The sequence below is a fragment of the Cryptomeria japonica genome, unplaced genomic scaffold (assembly GCF_030272615.1).
Source record: "Cryptomeria japonica unplaced genomic scaffold, Sugi_1.0 HiC_scaffold_163, whole genome shotgun sequence".
NCBI lineage: Eukaryota > Viridiplantae > Streptophyta > Pinopsida > Cupressales > Cupressaceae > Cryptomeria > Cryptomeria japonica.
Window position 1 is genome coordinate 95171 of NW_026728985.1, and position 19830 is coordinate 115000.

Genomic DNA, 19830 nt, shown 5'->3' on the forward strand with positions numbered 1-19830 from the left:
CAGCACCTCGGGCGCACCGGGGTGCGCGCACAACGCCCGGGTTGCACCGTGGCCTGTGTGCTCGGGGCGCCTCGGGTGCGCGCCCGGTGTCGCCCCCGCGCGCGCGGTAGTGCGGGCAGCGCACCCCGGCCCGGCCCGGCCCCGACGAGAACGCAAACGGGCAAAAGGTTTATTCAAATAGCATTGCGACGCCCGGCGAAAAACTAAAAAAGGGTGCAACACCGGGACTTCCCGGGAGGTCACCCATCCCAGTACTACTCCGGCCCAAGCGCGCTTAACTGCGGAGTTCTGATGGGATCCGGTGCACTAACGCTGGTATGATCGCACCCGTTATGAGCTTGTCGCAGTGTGTACTTAGCAAACCGCGACCCACGTGCGAATCCACCCCGGCCACCCACCCCCGTCGAGGTGCACACCCTCCCTCGCGAAGTGCGCCCCGTTCGCCAAGTGTGAGCCCTGCCCGGGTGCGCGCACCTTGCTAGGGCGTCGGGTGTGCACCCGGCCCGGCCTACGTGCGTGCACCTGGAGGGGGCGTCGTGTGCGTGCAGTGTCCCGTCTGCAACGCGGTGCCCACACACCACCTCGGGCGCAACGACCTGCGCTCACATGTGGGCCGAGTGCACCTTGGTGCATGTTCGGGGCGCCTCGGGTGCACGCTCGATCTTGCCCCGGTGCACCAAGGCGCTCGGTTTGCCCCGGGTGCGCACTTGGTGCAAGGTGGGCACCCAAAATAGGGATCAAGCACCAAAACACAAGTTTCGGGATGCAAAATGGGACCCAAGGACCACAAATGCGTTCCAAGACCCATGATGGGTCCACGAGAACAAAAATGTGTTCCGAGACTTAATAAACAAATATTGGGTTTTAGGAGAAGAAACATGCTCTGATGCCCAAAACGAGAATCGACCCCGAAAAGGCCACAGGCCAAAAGTGGGATGCGAGACAAAAAAAAATGGGACCCGAGGACCAAAATTGGGTTCCCAGGTCGAAGACAGGGCAACCGGACAAGAAACGACCTCTAAGGCTCGAAATGAGTCCCGACGACTAAAACTTGACAAGAAGCACCCATCAGGCACCCAACTCGACACCCATGGGATGCCGACCCACCCGGGCTTCCACCTAGCACACCTTGGCACCCACCCACCCTCGCACCCAACCTCGCACCCAACTTAGCACCTTTGAACCCACATTGGCACTCACCCTGACCCTGGCACCTTGGAACCCACATTGGCACTCACCTTGACCCTGGCACCCACCTTTGCACTCACCTTGGGACCCACCCTGGCTCCCACCTCGGCACCCACCCAGACACCCACCTTGGTTCCTTGGCACCCACCTTGGATCCTTGGCACCCACCCCGACACCCACCTTGGCACGCAACTTGGCTACTTGCCACCCACCTTGGCTCCTTGACGCCCACCCCGACAACCACCCCGTGACCTACCCTGGCTAGGGTTGGTGCACACCCACCCTGGTGCCCACCTTGGCACCCACCCTATGACCCACCTTGGCACGCACCTTAGTACCCACCCCGTTACCCACCCTAGGACCCACCCCGTGACCCACCTTGGCCAGGGTGGGTGCCTTGGTGCGCACAACTTGCCTGGGCTGCACACCAGGGCGGGCTCAAGATGGCACCCGCGTTCCGTTTTTTTCACTATCTTTCAAAACGGAAATTTTAAAATCTCATTTTTTTCTTTTTTTTGCCTTTTCTGGAAATTAGTGAAGGCAGCGCATCAAAGGTGCGCAATGCTGGTGCGAACCCGGGAGCGCTCCGATGTGTGCTCCAAGGTGCGGCGTGCACGAAGTCCGAGCCCGGTTTGCCCCGGGTGCGCACCTCGCGTGCACCTTCGCCGGGGTGAGCACCTTGGCTGGGTTGCGCGCCCTGGTGCGTACCAAGGAGCGCTCTGAAGTGTGCTCCAAGGTGCGGCGTGCACGAAGTCGGAGCCCGGTTTGCCCCGGGTGTGCACCTCGGGTGCGCACCTCGCGTGCACCTTCGCTGCGGTGGGCACCTTGGCTGGGTTGCGCGCCTTGGTGGGCACCATGCAGTGCACGAAGTCGGAGCCCGGTTTGCCCCGGGCGCGCACCTCCGCCAGGGTGGGCACCTTGGTGCGCACAACTTGCCTGGGCTGCGCATCAGGAAGGGCTCAAGATGGCACCCGCGTTCCGTTTTTTTCACTATCTTTCAGAACGGAAATTTTAAAATATCGTTTTTTTTTGCCTTTTCTGGAAATTAGTGAAGGCAGCGCATCAAAGGTGCGCAACGCTGGTGCGAACCTGGGAGCGCTCCGATGTGTGCTCCAAGGTGCGGCGTGCACGAAGTCGGAGCCCGGTTTGCCTCGGGTGCGCCCTGGTGGGCACCATGGTGCGCACCAAGGAGCGCTCCGAAGTGTGCTCCAAGGTGCGGCCTGCACGAAGTCGGAGCCCGGTTTGCCCCGGGTGTGCACCTCGGGTGGGCACCTTGGTGCGCATGCCTTGCCTGGGCTGCGCACCAGGGCGGGCTCAAGATGGCACCCGCGTTCCTTTTTTTTCACTATCTTTCAAAACGGAAATTTTAAAATCTCATTTTTTTTTGCCTTTTTCTGGAAATTAGTGAAGGCAGCGCATCAAAGGTGCGCACCTCGCTGCCCACCACGGTGCGCAACGCCGGTGGGCACCCGGGAGTGCTTCGAAGTGTGCTCCAAGGTGCTGCGTGCACGTTGTCGGAGCCCGGTTTGCCCCGGGTGCGCACCTCGCGTGCACCTTCGTCGGGGTGGGCACCTTGGCTTGGTTTGCCCCGGCTGCGCTCCGAAGCGGGGTTATTGGAGCGCCGCCTCTTTTTTTGTCGGAGCGTTTGGTGGGGTTTCTCGCATTGGCTCTTCCGAGGCCCGGTTGCCACCCTGGCGCGCACGAAGTCGGAAGTAGGGTTAATTGCCCGGGTGCGCACCTTTGCCAGGGTGGCACCTTACCTGGGCTGCGCACCAGGGCGGGCTCAAGATGGCACGCGCGTTCCGTTTTTTTCACTATCTTTCAAAACGGAAATTTTAAAATCTCCTTTTTTTTTTGCCTTTTCTGGAAATTAGTGAAGGCAGCGCATCAAAGGTGCGCACCTCGCTGCCCACCTTGGTGTGCTCTGAGGTGCGCACCCGGGAGCGCTACGAAGTGTGCTCCAAGGTGCGGCGTGCACGTTGTCGGAGCCCGGTTTGCCCCGGGTGCGCACCTCGCCTGCACCTTGGCCGGGGTGGGCACCTTGGCTGGGTTTGCCCAGGGTGCGCTCCGAAGCGGGGTTACTGGAGCGCCCCCTCTTTTTTTGTCAGATAGTTTGGTGGGGTTTCTCGCATTGGCTCTTCCCAGGCCCGGTTGTTGGGTGCGCTCCCACCCTGGCGCGCGCGAAGTTGGAAGTTGGGTTAATTGCCCGGGCGCGCACCTTCGCCAGGGTGGGCACCTTGGTGCGCAAACCTTGGCTGGGCTGCGCACCAGGGCGGGCTCAAGATGGCACCAGCATTCCCTTTTTCTCACTATCTTTCAAAACGGAAATTTTAAAATCTCGTTTTTTTTTTGCCTTTTATGGAAATTAGTGAAGGCATCGCATCAAAGGTGCGCACCTCGCTGCCCACCTTGGTGTGCTCCGAGGTGCCCACCACGGTGCGCAACGCCGGTGCGAACCCGGGAGCGCCCCGATGTGTGCTCCAAGGTGCGGCGTGCACGAAGTCGGACCCCGGTTTGCCCCGGGTGCGCACCTCGCGTGCACCTTGGTGCGCACACCTTGGCTGGGTTGCGCGGCCTGGTGGGCACCATGGTGCGCACCAAGGAGCGCTCCGAAGTGTGCTCCAAGGTGCGGCGTGCACGAAGTCGGAGCCCGGTTTGCCCCGGGTGCGCACCTTCGCCGCGGTGGGCACCATGGCGTGCACGAAGTCGGAGCCCGGTTTGCCCCGGGTGCGCACCTCGCGTGCACCTTCGCCGGGGTGGGCACCTCGGCTGGGTTGCGCGCCCTGGTGCGCACCAAGGAGCGCTCTGAAGTGTGCTCCAAGGTGCGGCGTGCACGAAGTCGGAGCCCGGTTTGCCCCGGGTGTGCACCTCGCGTGCACCTTCGCTGCGGTGGGCACCTTGGCTGGGTTGCGCGCCTTGGTGGGCACCATGCAGTGCACGAAGTCGGAGCCCGGATTGCCCCGGGCGCGCACCTCCGCCAGGGTGGGCACCTTGGTGCGCACAACTTGCCTGGGCTGCGCACCAGGAAGGGCTCAAGATGGCACCCGCGTTCCGTTTTTTTCACTATCTTTCAGAACGGAAATTTTAAAATCTCATTTTTTTTTGCCTTTTCTGGAAATTAGTGAAGGCAGCGCATCAAAGGTGCGCAACGCTGGTGCGAACCTGGGAGCGCTCCGATGTGTGCTCCAAGGTGCGGCGTGCACGAAGTCGGACCCCGGTTTGCCCCGGGTGCGCACCTCGCGTGCACCTTGGTGCGCACACCTTGGCTGGGTTGCGCGCCCTGGTGGGCACCATGGTGCGCACCAAGGAGCGCTCCGAAGTGTGCTCCAAGGTGCGGCGTGCACGAAGTCGGAGCCCGGTTTGCCCCGGGTGCGCACCTCGCGTGCACCTTCGCCGCGGTGGGCACCATGGCGTGCACGAAGTCGGAGCCCGGTTTGCCCCGGGTGCGCACCTCGCGTGCACCTTCGCCGGGGTGGGCACCTTGGTGTGCAGACCTTGGCTGGGTTGCGCGCCCTGGTGGGCACCATGGTGCGCACCAAGGAGCGCTCCGAAGTGTGCTCCAAGGTGCGGCCTGCACGAAGTCGGAGCCCGGTTTGCCCCGGGTGTGCACCTCGGGTGGGCACCTTGGTGCGCATGCCTTGCCTGGGCTGCGCACCAGGGCGGGCTCAAGATGGCACCCGCGTTCCTTTTTTTTCACTATCTTTCAAAACGGAAATTTTAAAATCTCATTTTTTTTTGCCTTTTTCTGGAAATTAGTGAAGGCAGCGCATCAAAGGTGCGCACCTCGCTGCCCACCACGGTGCGCAACGCCGGTGGGCACCCGGGAGTGCTTCGAAGTGTGCTCCAAGGTGCTGCGTGCACGTTGTCGGAGCCCGGTTTGCCCCGGGTGCGCACCTCGCGTGCACCTTCGTCGGGGTGGGCACCTTGGCTTGGTTTGCCCCGGCTGCGCTCCGAAGCGGGGTTATTGGAGCGCCGCCTCTTTTTTTGTCGGAGCGTTTGGTGGGGTTTCTCGCATTGGCTCTTCCGAGGCCCGGTTGCCACCCTGGCGCGCACGAAGTCGGAAGTAGGGTTAATTGCCCGGGTGCGCACCTTTGCCAGGGTGGCACCTTACCTGGGCTGCGCACCAGGGCGGGCTCAAGATGGCACGCGCGTTCCGTTTTTTTCACTATCTTTCAAAACGGAAATTTTAAAATCTCCTTTTTTTTTTGCCTTTTCTGGAAATTAGTGAAGGCAGCGCATCAAAGGTGCGCACCTCGCTGCCCACCTTGGTGTGCTCTGAGGTGCGCACCCGGGAGCGCTACGAAGTGTGCTCCAAGGTGCGGCGTGCACGTTGTCGGAGCCCGGTTTGCCCCGGGTGCGCACCTCGCCTGCACCTTGGCCGGGGTGGGCACCTTGGCTGGGTTTGCCCAGGGTGCGCTCCGAAGCGGGGTTACTGGAGCGCCCCCTCTTTTTTTGTCAGAGCGTTTGGTGGGGTTTCTCGCATTGGCTCTTCCCAGGCCCGGTTGTTGGGTGCGCTCCCACCCTGGCGCGCGCGAAGTTGGAAGTTGGGTTAATTGCCCGGGCGCGCACCTTCGCCAGGGTGGGCACCTTGGTGCGCACACCTTGGCTGGGCTGCGCACCAGGGCGGGCTCAAGATGGCACCAGCATTCCCTTTTTCTCACTATCTTTCAAAACGGAAATTTTAAAATCTCGTTTTTTTTTTGCCTTTTATGGAAATTAGTGAAGGCATCGCATCAAAGGTGCGCACCTCGCTGCCCACCTTGGTGTGCTCCGAGGTGCCCACCACGGTGCGCAACGCCGGTGCGAACCCGGGAGCGCCCCGATGTGTGCTCCAAGGTGCGGCGTGCACGAAGTCGGACCCCGGTTTGCCCCGGGTGCGCACCTCGCGTGCACCTTGGTGCGCACACCTTGGCTGGGTTGCGCGGCCTGGTGGGCACCATGGTGCGCACCAAGGAGCGCTCCGAAGTGTGCTCCAAGGTGCGGCGTGCACGAAGTCGGAGCCCGGTTTGCCCCGGGTACGCACCTCGCGTGCACCTTCGCCGGGGTGGGCACCTCGGCTGGGTTGCGCGCCCTGGTGCGCACCAAGGAGCGCTCCGAAGTGTGCTCCAAGGTGCGGCGTGCACGAAGTCGGAGCCCGGTTTGCCCCGGGTGCGCACCTTCGCCGCGGTGCGCACCATGGCGTGCACGAAGTCGGAGCCCGGTTTGCCCCGGGTGCGCACCTCGCGTGCACCTTCGGCGGGGTTGCGCGCCCTGGTGGGCACCATGGTGCGCACCAAGGAGCGCTCCGAAGTGTGCTCCAAGGTGCGGCGTGCACGAAGTCGGAGCCCGGTTTGCCCCGGGTGCGCACCTCGCGTGCACCTTCGGCGGGGTTGCGCGCCCTGGTGGGCACCATGGTGCGCACCAAGGAGCGCTCCGAAGTGTGCTCCAAGGTGCGGCGTGCACGAAGTCGGAGCCCGGTTTGCCCCGGGTGCGCACCTCGCGTGCACCTTCGCCGCGGTGGGCACCATGGCGTGCACGAAGTCGGAGCCCGGTTTGCCCCGGGTGCGCACCTCGCGTGCACCTTCGCCGGGGTGGGCACCTCGGCTGGGTTGCGCGCCCTGGTGCGCACCAAGGAGCGCTCCGAAGTGTGCTCCAAGGTGCGGCGTGCACGAAGTCGGAGCCCGGTTTGCCCCGGGTGCGCACCTCGCGTGCACCTTCGCCAGGGTGGGCACCTCGGTGCGCACACCTTCTCAATGTTTTCTTGCCTTTTCTGGAAATTGGTGAAGGCAGCGCATCAAAGGTGCGCACCTCGGTGTGCTCCGAGGTGCGAACCCGAGAGCGCTCCGAGGTGCCCACGAAGTCGAAAGTCGGGTTAATTGCATTGTTTTCCCCGGGTGCGCTCCGAGGTGCGCAACATCGGCGCGCACCAAGGAGGGCTCCGAAGTGTGCTCCAAGGTGCGCACGATGGCGTGCACCTCTGGTGCGCACGATTCGGAGCTCGGTTTGACCGGGGTGCGCACACCTTGGCTGGGTTGCGCACCTTTTGTGCGCTCCAAGGTGCGCACGAAGTCGGAGCTCGGTTTGCCCCGGGTGCGCACCTTCGCCAGGGTGCGCACCTTGATGCGCACGCCTTGGCTGGGCTGCGCACCTTGGTGGGCGCCATGGTGCGCACCTTTCGTGCGCTCCAAGGTGCGCACGAAGTCGGAGCTCGGTTTGCCCCGGGTGCGCACCTTGGTGGGCGCCATGGTGCACTCCGAGGTGCGCACCAAGGAGCGCTCCGAAGTGCGCTCCAAGGTGCGCGCGAAGTCGAAAGTTGGGTTAATTGTCCGGTTTGCCTCGGGTGCGCACCTTGCGTGCACCTTCGCCAGGGTGGGCGCCTTGGTGCGCACACCTTGGCTGGGCTGCGCACACCTTGGCACCCGCGTTTCCTTCATTTTAAATTTTTTTTTTTTACAATCTCTCAAGTGGGAAATTCTATAATCTCAACTTTTTTTGCCTTTTCAGGAAACTTTTGAATGGAGCGCATCATTGGTGCGCTCCGAAGTGTGCTCCAAAGCTCTCTCCAGCTGCGTGCACCTGCCCCGGCCGCGCACCCGGCCCCGCCCAGCTTCGCTCACCTGTCCCGGGCGTCTGGTGCGGAACCTTAGAGTAAGAAACATCACCGTGCACCTTGGCCAACGTGCGCGACTCGACCGAGCGCGCACTGGCCGAGGTGCACACCGATTTCACCTGGGTGCGCGCGCAGCACCTCGGGCGCACCGGGGTGCGCGCACAACGCCCGGGTTGCACCGTGGCCTGTGTGCTCGGGGCGCCTCGGGTGCGCGCTCGGTGTCGCCCCCGCGCGCGCGGTAGTGCGGGCAGCGCACCCCGGCCCGGCCCGGCCCCGACGAGAACGCAAACGGGCAAAAGGTTTATTCAAATAGCATTGCGACGCCCGGCGAAAAACTAAAAAAGGGTGCAACACCGGGACTTCCCGGGAGGTCACCCATCCCAGTACTACTCCGGCCCAAGCGCGCTTAACTGCGGAGTTCTGATGGGATCCGGTGCACTAACGCTGGTATGATCGCACCCGTTATGAGCTTGTCGCAGTGTGTACTTAGCAAACCGCGACCCACGTGCGAATCCACCCCGGCCACCCACCCCCGTCGAGGTGCACACCCTCCCTCGCGAAGTGCGCCCCGTTCGCCAAGTGTGAGCCCTGCCCGGGTGCGCGCACCTTGCTAGGGCGTCGGGTGTGCACCCGGCCCGGCCTACGTGCGTGCACCTGGAGGGGGCGTCGTGTGCGTGCAGTGTCCCGTCTGCAACGCGGTGCCCACACACCACCTCGGGCGCAACGACCTGCGCTCACATGTGGGCCGAGTGCACCTTGGTGCATGTTCGGGGCGCCTCGGGTGCACGCTCGATCTTGCCCCGGTGCACCAAGGCGCTCGGTTTGCCCCGGGTGCGCACTTGGTGCAAGGTGGGCACCCAAAATAGGGATCAAGCACCAAAACACAAGTTTCGGGATGCAAAATGGGACCCAAGGACCACAAATGCGTTCCAAGACCCATGATGGGTCCACGAGAACAAAAATGTGTTCCGAGACTTAATAAACAAATATTGGGTTTTAGGAGAAGAAACATGCTCTGATGCCCAAAACGAGAATCGACCCCGAAAAGGCCACAGGCCAAAAGTGGGATGCGAGACAAAAAAAAATGGGACCCGAGGACCAAAATTGGGTTCCCAGGTCGAAGACAGGGCAACCGGACAAGAAACGACCTCTAAGGCTCGAAATGAGTCCCGACGACTAAAACTTGACAAGAAGCACCCATCAGGCACCCAACTCGACACCCATGGGATGCCGACCCACCCGGGCTTCCACCTAGCACACCTTGGCACCCACCCACCCTCGCACCCAACCTCGCACCCAACTTAGCACCTTTGAACCCACATTGGCACTCACCCTGACCCTGGCACCTTGGAACCCACATTGGCACTCACCTTGACCCTGGCACCCACCTTTGCACTCACCTTGGGACCCACCCTGGCTCCCACCTCGGCACCCACCCAGACACCCACCTTGGTTCCTTGGCACCCACCTTGGATCCTTGGCACCCACCCCGACACCCACCTTGGCACGCAACTTGGCTACTTGCCACCCACCTTGGCTCCTTGACGCCCACCCCGACAACCACCCCGTGACCTACCCTGGCTAGGGTTGGTGCACACCCACCCTGGTGCCCACCTTGGCACCCACCCTATGACCCACCTTGGCACGCACCTTAGTACCCACCCCGTTACCCACCCTAGGACCCACCCCGTGACCCACCTTGGCCAGGGTGGGTGCACCCACCCTGGTGCCCACCTTGGCACCCACCCATCCTAGCACCCAGCCTGTGACCGGGCTTGGAACCCAACCTTGCACCCGCACCCGTCTTGGCCAGTGTGGGTGCGCACCCATCCTGGCACCCACGTTGTGACACACCCTTTAACCCACGCACCCTAGCACCCACGTTGGCACCCACCTTGGAACCCAACCTAGCAACTTGGCACCCACCCCGTGACCCACCTTGGCATCCACCATAGCAGTCGCCGACTTGGCACCCACCTCGGCACCCACCTTGACACTTGTGGACCCACCTTGCCACTCACCCTAGCATCGACCCATCCTAGCACCCACCCTGGCACCTTTGCACCCTAGCACTCACCCATCCTAGCACCTAACCTGTGACCCACCTTGACACTCACCCTCGCACCCACCTTGGAACCCAACCTAGCACCCACCCACCCTGACACCAACCCTAGCACCTACCCACCCTTGCACCCACCCTGTGACCCATCTTGGCACCCACCCATCCTACCACTCAACCTATCACCCACCTTCTCACCCACCTTGGCATCCACCTTAGCACCCACCCACACTGGCACCTTGGCACCCACCTCGGGCAAGGTGGGTGCACACCCACCCTGGCACCCAATTTAGAACCCACCGAGCATGTTACCCACCTTGGCACCCACATTGCAGCCCACCCTAGTACCCACCCTATGACCCACATTGGCATCCACACCCTAGCACCCAGGCACCTCGACACCCGCCTTGACACCCACCCTAGCACTGAACCTGTGACCCACCTTGGAACTCACCCTAGAACCCACCCACCCTGTGAACCACCTTGGCATCCACCTTAGCACCCACCCACCTTGGCACCCACTCTAGCACTCACCCATCCTAACACCCAACTTGTTACCCACCTTGGCACCCGCCCTCGCGTCCACCTTGAAACCCACCCTAGCACCCACCCACGCAGGAGCCCACCTTGGCACCCAACCTAACACCCACGCATCCTGGCACCCAACTTGTGACCCACCTTGGAACCCACCCTAGTACCCACCTTTGAACCCACTATATCACCAACCCACCTTGGCACCCACCCTATGACCCTCTTTGGAATCCACCCTAGCACGCACCCACCCTGGCACCCACCATGGAGCGCACCCTAGCACCCACCCACCTCGGCACGCACCTCAACACCCACCTTGGTGTGCGCACTGCGCCAACCTCTCAAAGACCCTATGTGGTGCGCTCCAAAGTGTACACCTTTGGTGCGCTCCAAGGTGCGCACCTTTGGTGCACACCGAGGTGCACACCAAAGTGTGCACCGAGGTGAGCACCAAAGTGCACTCCAGGGTGCACACCAAGGCGTGCACCTTTGGTGCGGTCAATGCAAACGAATTCGGAAGTTGGGGTCGATGTCCTAATCGCTGCTGCAGACTACACGTATGAGAATCGGACAAATAGCTTTATATAGGGGAGGTGTTGCGTTTGATGGGTCGACTCCCCTGGTTGTGTGCACTGCACCAACTTCAAAGACCCTGTCTTGTTTAAGAAGTCAAAAGTTGGGGTGGATGTCCTAATCATTGCTGCAGTCTACGCATGTATGAGAATCAGACAAATAGCTTATATAGGGGAGGTGTTGCATTCGGTGGGTTGACTCCCCTGGTTGTGCGCACTGCGCCAACCTCAAAGACCCCGCATAGCAGAAGAAGTCGGAAGTCGGATTTTGGTGAGCACCAAGGCGTGCACCTTTGGTGCGGTCAACGCAGACGAATTCAGAAGTTGGGGTGGATGTCCTAATCGTTGTTGCAGGCTACACATGTATGAGAATCAGACAAATAGCTTATATAGGGGAGGTGTTGGGTTTGATGGGTCAACTCCCTTGGTTGTGCGCATTACGCCAACCTCAAAGACCTTGTTTTCGTTAAGAAGTCAAAAGTTGGGGTCAATGTCCTAATGGCTCCTGCAGGCTACACATGTATGAGAATCGGACAAATAGCTTATATAGGGGAGGTGTTGGGTTTGATGGGTCGACTCCCCTGGTTGTGCGCATTACGTCAACCTCAAAGACCTTGTTTTCGTTAAGAAGTCAAAAGTTGGGGTCGATGTCCTAATTGCTCCTGTAGACTACACATGTATGAGAATCAGACAAATAGCTTATATAGGGGAGGTGTTGGGTTTGATGGGTTGACTCCCCTAGTTGTTCGCATTACACCAACCTCAAAGACCTTGTTTTCGTTTAGAAGCCGAAAGTTGGGGTCGATGTCCTAATTGCTCCTGCAGGCTACGCATGTATGAGAATCAGACAAATAGCTTATATAGGGGAGGTGTTGGGTTTGATGGGTCGACTCCCCTGGTTGTGCGCATTGCGCCAACCTCAAAGACCCTGCATTGCGGATGAAGTCGAAAGTCAGAGTTTGGTGTGCTACAAGGTGTGGTCGAAGGTGCTCACCTAGGTGTGCACCTTTGGAGCACAGGAAAAGTGCCCTCCAAAAGTGCGCACCTTTGGAGTGCACAAAAGTGCCCTCCAAAAGTGCGCACCTTTGGAGCGCAGAAAAGTGCCCTCCAAAAAGTGCCCTCCAAAAGTGCGCACCTTTGGAGCGCAGAAAAGTGCCCTCCAAAAAGTGCCCTCCAAAAGTGCGCACCTTTGGAGCGCAGAAAAGTGCCCTCCAAAAAGTGCCCTCCAAAAGTGCGCACCTTTGGAGCGCAGAAAAGTGCCCTCCAAAAAGTGCCCTCCAAAAGTGCGCACCTTTGGAGCGCAGAAAAGTGCCCTCCAAAAAGTGCCCTCCAAAAGTGCGCACCTTTGGAGCGCAGAAAAGTGCCCTCCAAAAAGTGCCCTCCAAAAGTGCGCACCTTTGGAGCGCAGAAAAGTGCCCTCCAAAAAGTGCCCTCCAAAAGTGCGCACCTTTGGAGCGCAGAAAAGTGCCCTCCAAAAAGTGCCCTCCAAAAGTGCGCACCTTTGGAGCGCAGAAAAGTGCCCTCCAAAAGTGCGCACCTTTGGAGCGCACAAAAGTGCCCTCCAAAAGTGCGCACTTTTGGTGCGCACCAAGGCGCTGGTTCGGTCGTTGCAGGCGAGTTCGGAAGTTGGGGTCGATGTCCTGAGCGGAGGTGCAAACTACACAGGTGTCGGAATCGGACAAATAGCTTATATAGGGGAGGTGTATGCTTCGATGGGTCGACTCCCCAGGTTGAGCGCACCGCGCCAACCTCAAAGACCCTACGGTATGGATGAAGTCGGAAGTTGGGTCCGATGACCGATTCGATTAGTAGGTATGCTCATGAGGTCGGAATTTGGGTCCGATGACCTGCCATGTGCAGGAAGGCGAATGTTGACACTGTGCGTTGCAAGGTGCACACCAAGGCGCTGGTGCGGTCTTTTTAGTCGAGTTCGGAAGTTGGGGTCGATGTCCTGATCGGAGGTGCAAGCTACACAGGTGTGGGAATCGGACAAATAGCTTATATAGGGGAGGTGTATGCTTCGTTGGGTCGACTCCCCGGGTTGAGCGCACCGCGCCAACCTCAAAGACCCTACGGTATGGATGAAGTCGGAAGTTGGGTCCGATGACCGATTCGATATGTAGGCATACTCGCGAGGTCGGAATTTGGGTCCGATGACCTGCCACGTGCAGGAAGGCGAATGTTGGCACTGTGCGTTGCAAGGTGCGCACCAAGGCGCTGGTTCGGTCGTTGGAGGCGAGTTCGGAAGTTGGGGTCGATGTCTTGATCGGAGGTGCAAACTACACAGGTGTGGGAATCGGACAAATAGCTTATATAGGGGAGGTGTATGCTTCGTTGGGTCGACTCCCCGGGTTGAGCGCACCGCGCCAACCTCAAAGACCCTACGGTATGGATGAAGTCGGAAGTTGGGTCCGATGACCGATTCGATATGTAGGCATACTCGCGAGGTCGGAATTTGGGTCCGATGACCTGCCATGTGCAGGAAGGCGAATGTTGGGACTGTGCGTCGCAAGGTGCGCACCAAGGCGCTGGTGCCGTCGTTGCAGTCGAGTTCGGAAGTTGGGGTCGATGTCCTGGTCAGAGGTGCAAACTACACAGGTGTGGGAATCGGACAAATAGCTTATATAGGGGAGGTGTATGCTTCGATGGGTCGACTCCCTGGGTTGAGCGCACCGCGCCAACCTCAAAGACCCTACAGTATGGATGAAGTCGGAAGTTGGGTCCGATGACCGATTCGATACGTAGGCATATTGGCGAGGTCTGAATTTGTGTCCGATGACCTGCCATGCGCAGGAAGGCGGAATTTGGGTCCGATGACCGAGTTGATGGCGTGCCATGCGCAGAAAGGCGGAATTTGGGTCCGATGACCGAGTTGATGTTGATGGCCCGCCATGCACAGGAAGGCGGAATTTGGGTCCGATGACCGATTTGAAGGCGTGCCATACGCAAAAAGGCGGAGTTTGGGTCCGATGACCGAGTTGATATTGATGGCCCGCCATGCGCAGGAAGGCGGAATTTGGGTCCGATGACCTGACATACGCATGGAGTCCGACTCGGGGGCCGATGTTCGATTCGATGACTTGCATTGTGGGTAAAGTCGGAAGTTGTGGTCTTTGACCCGATTCGATGACCAGACTTCGGCTGCTTGAGAATCGGACAAATAACTTATATAGGGGAGGTAGTGTTCTCGAGCATCCTCCCCCCGTGCCCGTTTATGTCGATTGATGCTGGTGCTCGACTGGTTGGAGCGCTCGGATGCAAAAATCTTGCACCAGGATTTATCGATTGTGATGGACACGGCAAGTCTCCTGATTGCTATGCAGGAGCTCATCGTGAATCTCTATGCGGCCTTGGTATGGACTCGACCTGCGGAATGGTTCGGCAATGGTAGTCGCTCCAACACGTCCTTGCAATGGCCACAGAGGTGATTCGACTAGAGCTCCAGTCTAGCTTTTGGGTTGCTTGGCGGACTGGTATAGCCGCGATCGAGTTCCGGCCATGAACGTTTTAGATAGCTCTTGGGCTTTCTGGGACGGAAGTCGGAAGTTTGGGCTGTTGTCCGATTTGATGACCATTCTTCGGATGTGTGAGAATCGGACAAATAACTTATATAGGGGACTGTGTTGTCTCACGCAGCCCCCTCCGTGCCCCTCTATCTCGACCGATGTTGGTGCTTGAAAGGGTTGGGATCGCTCGGATTTATAAACGTGCACCACCATTTGTCGAGTGTGAGGGACGCGGCAGGTCTCCTAAATGCTATGCGGGCGCTCTCTGAGAATCTCTATCCGGCCTCGACACAGACTAGTCTTGCTGAATGGTTTGGCACTGGTAGTCGATCCAACACGTCGTTGTTGTGGCCGCCTAGGCGATTCGATTCGAGCCCCCGTCTAGCTTTTGGGTTGCTTGGCGGATTTTGCCCTATCCGCAAGTGAGCTCGGTCCCTAAACGTTCGAGAAACCCGATTGCTATGCGCCGACTCTCTTTCTTGCGAGCCTCCATCTAGCTTTTGGGTCTCTACGGAACGGAAGTCGGAATCTGGGACCGTTGTTTGATTCGACGAGGCAGACTACGGTTGTGCGAGAATCGGACAAATAACTTATATAGGGGAGGTGTTGACTGGAGCATTCTCCCCCGTGCCCCTCTAACTCGACCAATGCTGGCGCTCGAACGGTGGTAGCGCTCGGATTTTCATTGAGCGCCAGCATTGGTCGATTTAGAGGGGCATGCGAGATTCCCGAATGCTATGCGAGGGCTCTAACGGAAATGTCTATTGGTTTCGGTATGGATGCAATTGCGAGTGGTTCGGCAAAGGTAGTCGTTCCGATGCGTCCATGTCGTGGCCAAATCGATAATTCGATTTGAGCCCTCGTATAGCATTTGGGTCTCTCGATGTGATTCCGCATTCCAGTCCCTTTGGGCACTGCTTGAGCCGCATCCCAGGGGGTTCCCTTCCCAATAATCTGCCTCGCAACCCGATTGCTATGCGGTGAGGCTCCTCGGCCGCCTCGGAACTATCTGTGTATCAGACGCATCGCGGGATAAGGGGTTGGCAACGGTAGTCGCCCCAAGCGCGTCCGATGCTTGGACCATTCCGAGGCGGCCCTGAAGCCTCTTCCGTCTAGCCGTTGGGTCCTTCTCGCCGCATCCCTCGCCTCGCACCCCGATTGCTATGCGGTGAGGCTCCTCGGCCGCCTCGGAACTATCTGTGTATCGGACGCGTCGCGGGATAAGGGGTTGTCACTGGTAGTCGCCCCAAGCGCGTCCGATGCTTGGACCATTCCGAGGCGGCCCTGAAGCCTCTTCCGTCTAGCCGTTGGGTCCTTCTCGCCGCATCCCTCGCCTCGCACCCCGATTGCTATGCGGTGAGGCTCCTCGGCCGCCTCGGAACTATCTGTGTATCGGACGCGTCGCGGGATAAGGGGTTGTCATTGGTAGTCGCCCCAAGCGCGTCCGATGCTTGGACCATTCCGAGGCGGCCCTGAAGCCTCTTCCGTCTAGCCGTTGGGTCCTTCTCGCCGCATCCCTCGCCTCGCACCCCGATTGCTATGCGGTGAGGCTCCTCGGCCGCCTCGGAACTATCTGTGTATCGGACGCGTCGCGGGATAAGGGGTTGTCACTGGTAGTCGCCCCAAGCGCGTCCGATGCTTGGACCATTCCGAGGCGGCCCTGAAGCCTCTTCCGTCTAGCCGTTGGGTCCTTCTCGCCGCATCCCTCGCCTCGCACCCCGATTGCTATGCGGTGAGGCTCCTCGGCCGCCTCGGAACTATCTGTGTATCGGACGCGTCGCGGGATAAGGGGTTGTCACTGGTAGTCGCCCCAAGCGCGTTCGATGCTTGGACCATTCCGAGGCGGCCCTGAAGCCTCTTCCGTCTAGCCGTTGGGTCCTTCTCGCCGCATCCCTCGCCTCGCACCCCGATTGCTATGCGGTGAGGCTCCTCGGCCGCCTTGGAACTATCTGTGTATCGGACGCGTCGCGGGATAAGGGGTTGTCACTGGTAGTCGCCCCAAGCGCGTCCGATGCTTGGACCATTCCGAGGCGGACCCGAAGCCTCTTCCGTCTAGCCGTTGGGTCCTTCTCGCCGCATCCTTCGCCTCGCACCCCGATTGCTATGCGGTGAGGCTCCTCGGCCGCCTCGGAACTATCTGTGTATCGGACGCGTCGTGGGATAAGGGGTTGTCACTGGTAGTCGCCCCAAGCGCGTCCGATGCTTGGACCATTCCGAGGCGGACCCGAAGCCTCTTCCGTCTAGCCGTTGGGTCCTTCTCGCCGCATCCCTCGCCTCGCACCCCGATTGCTATGCGGTGAGGCTCCTCGGCCGCCTTGGAACTATCTGTGTATCGGACGCGTCGCGGGATAAGGGGTTGTCACTGGTAGTCGCCCCAAGCGCGTCCGATGCTTGGACCATTCCGAGGCGGACCCGAAGCCTCTTCCGTCTAGCCGTTGGGTCCTTCTCGCCGCATCCCTCGCCTCGCACCCCGATTGCTATGCGGTGAGGCTCCTCGGCCGCCTTGGAACTATCTGTGTATCGGACGCGTCGCGGGATAAGGGGTTGTCACTGGTAGTCGCCCCAAGCGCGTCCGATGCTTGGACCATTCCGAGGCGGACCCGAAGCCTCTTCCGTCTAGCCGTTGGGTCCTTCTCGCCGCATCCCTCGCCTCGCACCCCGATTGCTATGCGGTGAGGCTCCTCGGCCGCCTTGGAACTATCTGTGTATCGGACGCGTCGCGGGATAAGGGGTTGTCACTGGTAGTCGCCCCAAGCGCGTCCGATGCTTGGACCATTCCGAGGCGGCCCCGAAGCCTCTTCCGTGTAGCCGTTGGGTCCTTCTCGCCGCATCCCTCGCCTCGCACCCCGATTGCTATGCGGTGAGGCTCCTCGGCCGCCTTGGAACTATCTGTGTATCGGACGCGTCGCGGGATAAGGGGTTGTCACTGGTAGTCGCCCCAAGCGCGTCCGATGCTTGGACCATTCCGAGGCGGCCCCGAAGCCTCTTCCGTGTAGCCGTTGGGTCCTTCTCGCCGCATCCCTCGCCTCGCACCCCGATTGCTATGCGGTGAGGCTCCTCGGCCGCCTTGGAACTATCTGTGTATCGGACGCGTCGCGGGATAAGGGGTTGTCACTGGTAGTCGCCCCAAGCGCGTCCGATGCTTGGACCATTCCGAGGCGGACCTGAAGCCTCTTCCCTCTAGCCGTTGGGGCTTTCTCGCCGCATCCCTCGCCTCGCACCCCGATTGCTATGCTGTGAGGCTCCTCGGCCGCCTTGGAACTATCTGTGTATCGGACGCATCGCGGGATAAGGGGTTGGCAGTGGTAGTCGCCCCAAGCGCATCCGATGCTTGGACCATTCCGAGGCGGCCCTGCAGCCTCTTCCGTCTAGCCGTTGGGGCCATCTCGCCGCATCCCCCACCTCGCACCACGATTGCTATGCGGTGAGGCTCCTTGGCCGCCTCGGAACTATCTGTGTATCGGACGCATCGCGGGATAAGGGGTTGTCACTGGTAGTCGCCCCAAGCGCGTCCGATGCTTGGACTATTCCGAGGCGGCCCTGCAGCCTCTTCCGTCTAGCCGTTGGGGCCATCTCGCTGCATCCCCCACCTCCTCGGCCGCCTCGGAACTATCTGTGTATCGGACGCATCGCGGGATAAGGGGTTGGCAGTGGTAGTCGCCCCAAGCGCGTCCGATGCTTGGACTATTCCGAGGCAGCCCTGCAGCCTCTTCCGTCTAGCCTTTGGGGCCATCTCGCCGCATCCCTCGCCTCGCACCCCGATTGCTATGCGGTGAGGCTCCTCGGCCGCCTGGGAACTATCTTCGTATCGGACGCATCGCGGGATAAGGGGTTGTCACTGGTAGTCGCCCCAAGCGCGTCCGATGCTTGGACTATTCCGAGGCGGCCCTGTGGCCTCTTCCGTCTAGCCGTTGGGGCCATCTCGCCGCATCCCCCACCTCGCACCCCGATTGCTATGCGGTGAGGCTCTTCGGCCGCCTTGGAACTATCTTCGTATCGGACGCATCGCGGGATAAGGGGTTGTCACTGGTAGTGGCCCCAAGCGCGTCCGATGCTTGGACTATTCCGAGGCGGCCCTGCAGCCTCTTCCGTCTAGCCGTTGGGGCCATCTCGCCGCATCCCCCACCTCGCACCCCGATTGCTATGCGGTGAGGCTCCTCGGCCGCCTTGGAACTATCTTCGTATCGGACGCATCGCGGGATAAGGGGTTGTCACTGGTAGTCGCCCCAAGCGCGTCCGATGCTTGGACTATTCCGACGCGGCCCTGTGGCCTCTTCCGTCTAGCCGTTGGGGCCATCTCGCCGCATCCCCCACCTCGCACCCCGATTGCTATGCGGTGAGGCTCCTCGGCCGCCTTGGAACCATCTTCGTATCGGACGCATCGCGGGATAGGGGGCTGTCACTGGTAGTCGCCCCAAGCGTGTCCGATGCTTGGACCATTCCTAGGCGGCCCTGAAGCCTCTTCCGTCTAGCCGTTGGGGCCTTCCCGCCCCATCCCTCGCCTCGCACCCCCGATTGCTATGCGGTGAGGCTCCTCGGCCGCCTTGGAACCATCTGTGTATCGGACGCATCGCGGGATAAGGGGTTGGCACTGGCAGTCGCCCCAAGCGCGTCCGATGCTTGGACCATTCCGAGGTGGCCCTGAAGCCTCTTCCGTCTAGCCGTTGGGGCCTTCCCGCCCCATCCCTCGCCTCGCACCCCGATTGATATGCGGTGAGGCTCCTCGGCCGCCTTGGAACTATCTGTGTATCGGACGCATCGCGGGATAAGGGGTTGGCACTGGTAGTCGTCCCAATCGCATCCGATGCTTGGACCATTCCGAGGCGGCCCTGCAGCCTCTTCCGTTTAGCCGTCGGGGCCTTCCCGCCGCATCCCTCGCCTCGCATCCCGATTCCTATGCGGTGAGTCTTCTCGGCCGCCGCGGAACTATACCTGTTATTGCTACTGCATCCTTCGGCTGGTAACCTCCTCTGCCGCCTTGGAACGTTCTCTTTGTCGGACGCGTCGCGGGATAAGGGGTTGGCACTGGTAGTCGCCCCAAGCGCGCCCGATGCATAGACCGCTCCGAGTCGACCTTGCTTTCAGCCTCTCACATGCATAGACCTCTCTGAGTCGACCCTGCAGCCTCTCACGTTTAGCCTTTGGAATCTCGCCTCACAACATGATTGCTATCCTTGATGCATCCCTTGCCTCGAGCCCTGATTGCTTTCTTGGCTGCATCCCTCCTCTCCTCACAGCCCGGTTGTCATCACTGCTTCATCCGTCGCTTCATGCATTCTGGCTGCTGGGCCCTTCCCACCGCACACCTCGATTGCTATCTCTTCTGCATCACACACCCCGATTGCTATCTCTGCTACATCCCTCGGCTCTCACTTCTGCATCCTT

At 60.4% G+C, this 19830-nt stretch overlaps 2 non-coding genes across 2 annotated transcripts; both read right to left on the reverse strand.

Annotated features, from left to right (window-relative positions):
* Positions 1 to 210: 210 nt before the first annotated feature.
* Positions 211 to 329, reverse strand: LOC131867112 (5S ribosomal RNA). Its single transcript, XR_009365705.1, has one exon. It is a non-coding gene; the product is annotated as a 5S ribosomal RNA (ribosomal RNA).
* Positions 330 to 8119: 7790 nt separating this feature from the next.
* On the reverse strand, positions 8120 to 8238 carry LOC131867124 (5S ribosomal RNA). The gene has a single exon (XR_009365716.1). It is a non-coding gene; the product is annotated as a 5S ribosomal RNA (ribosomal RNA).
* Positions 8239 to 19830: the final 11592 nt, after the last annotated feature.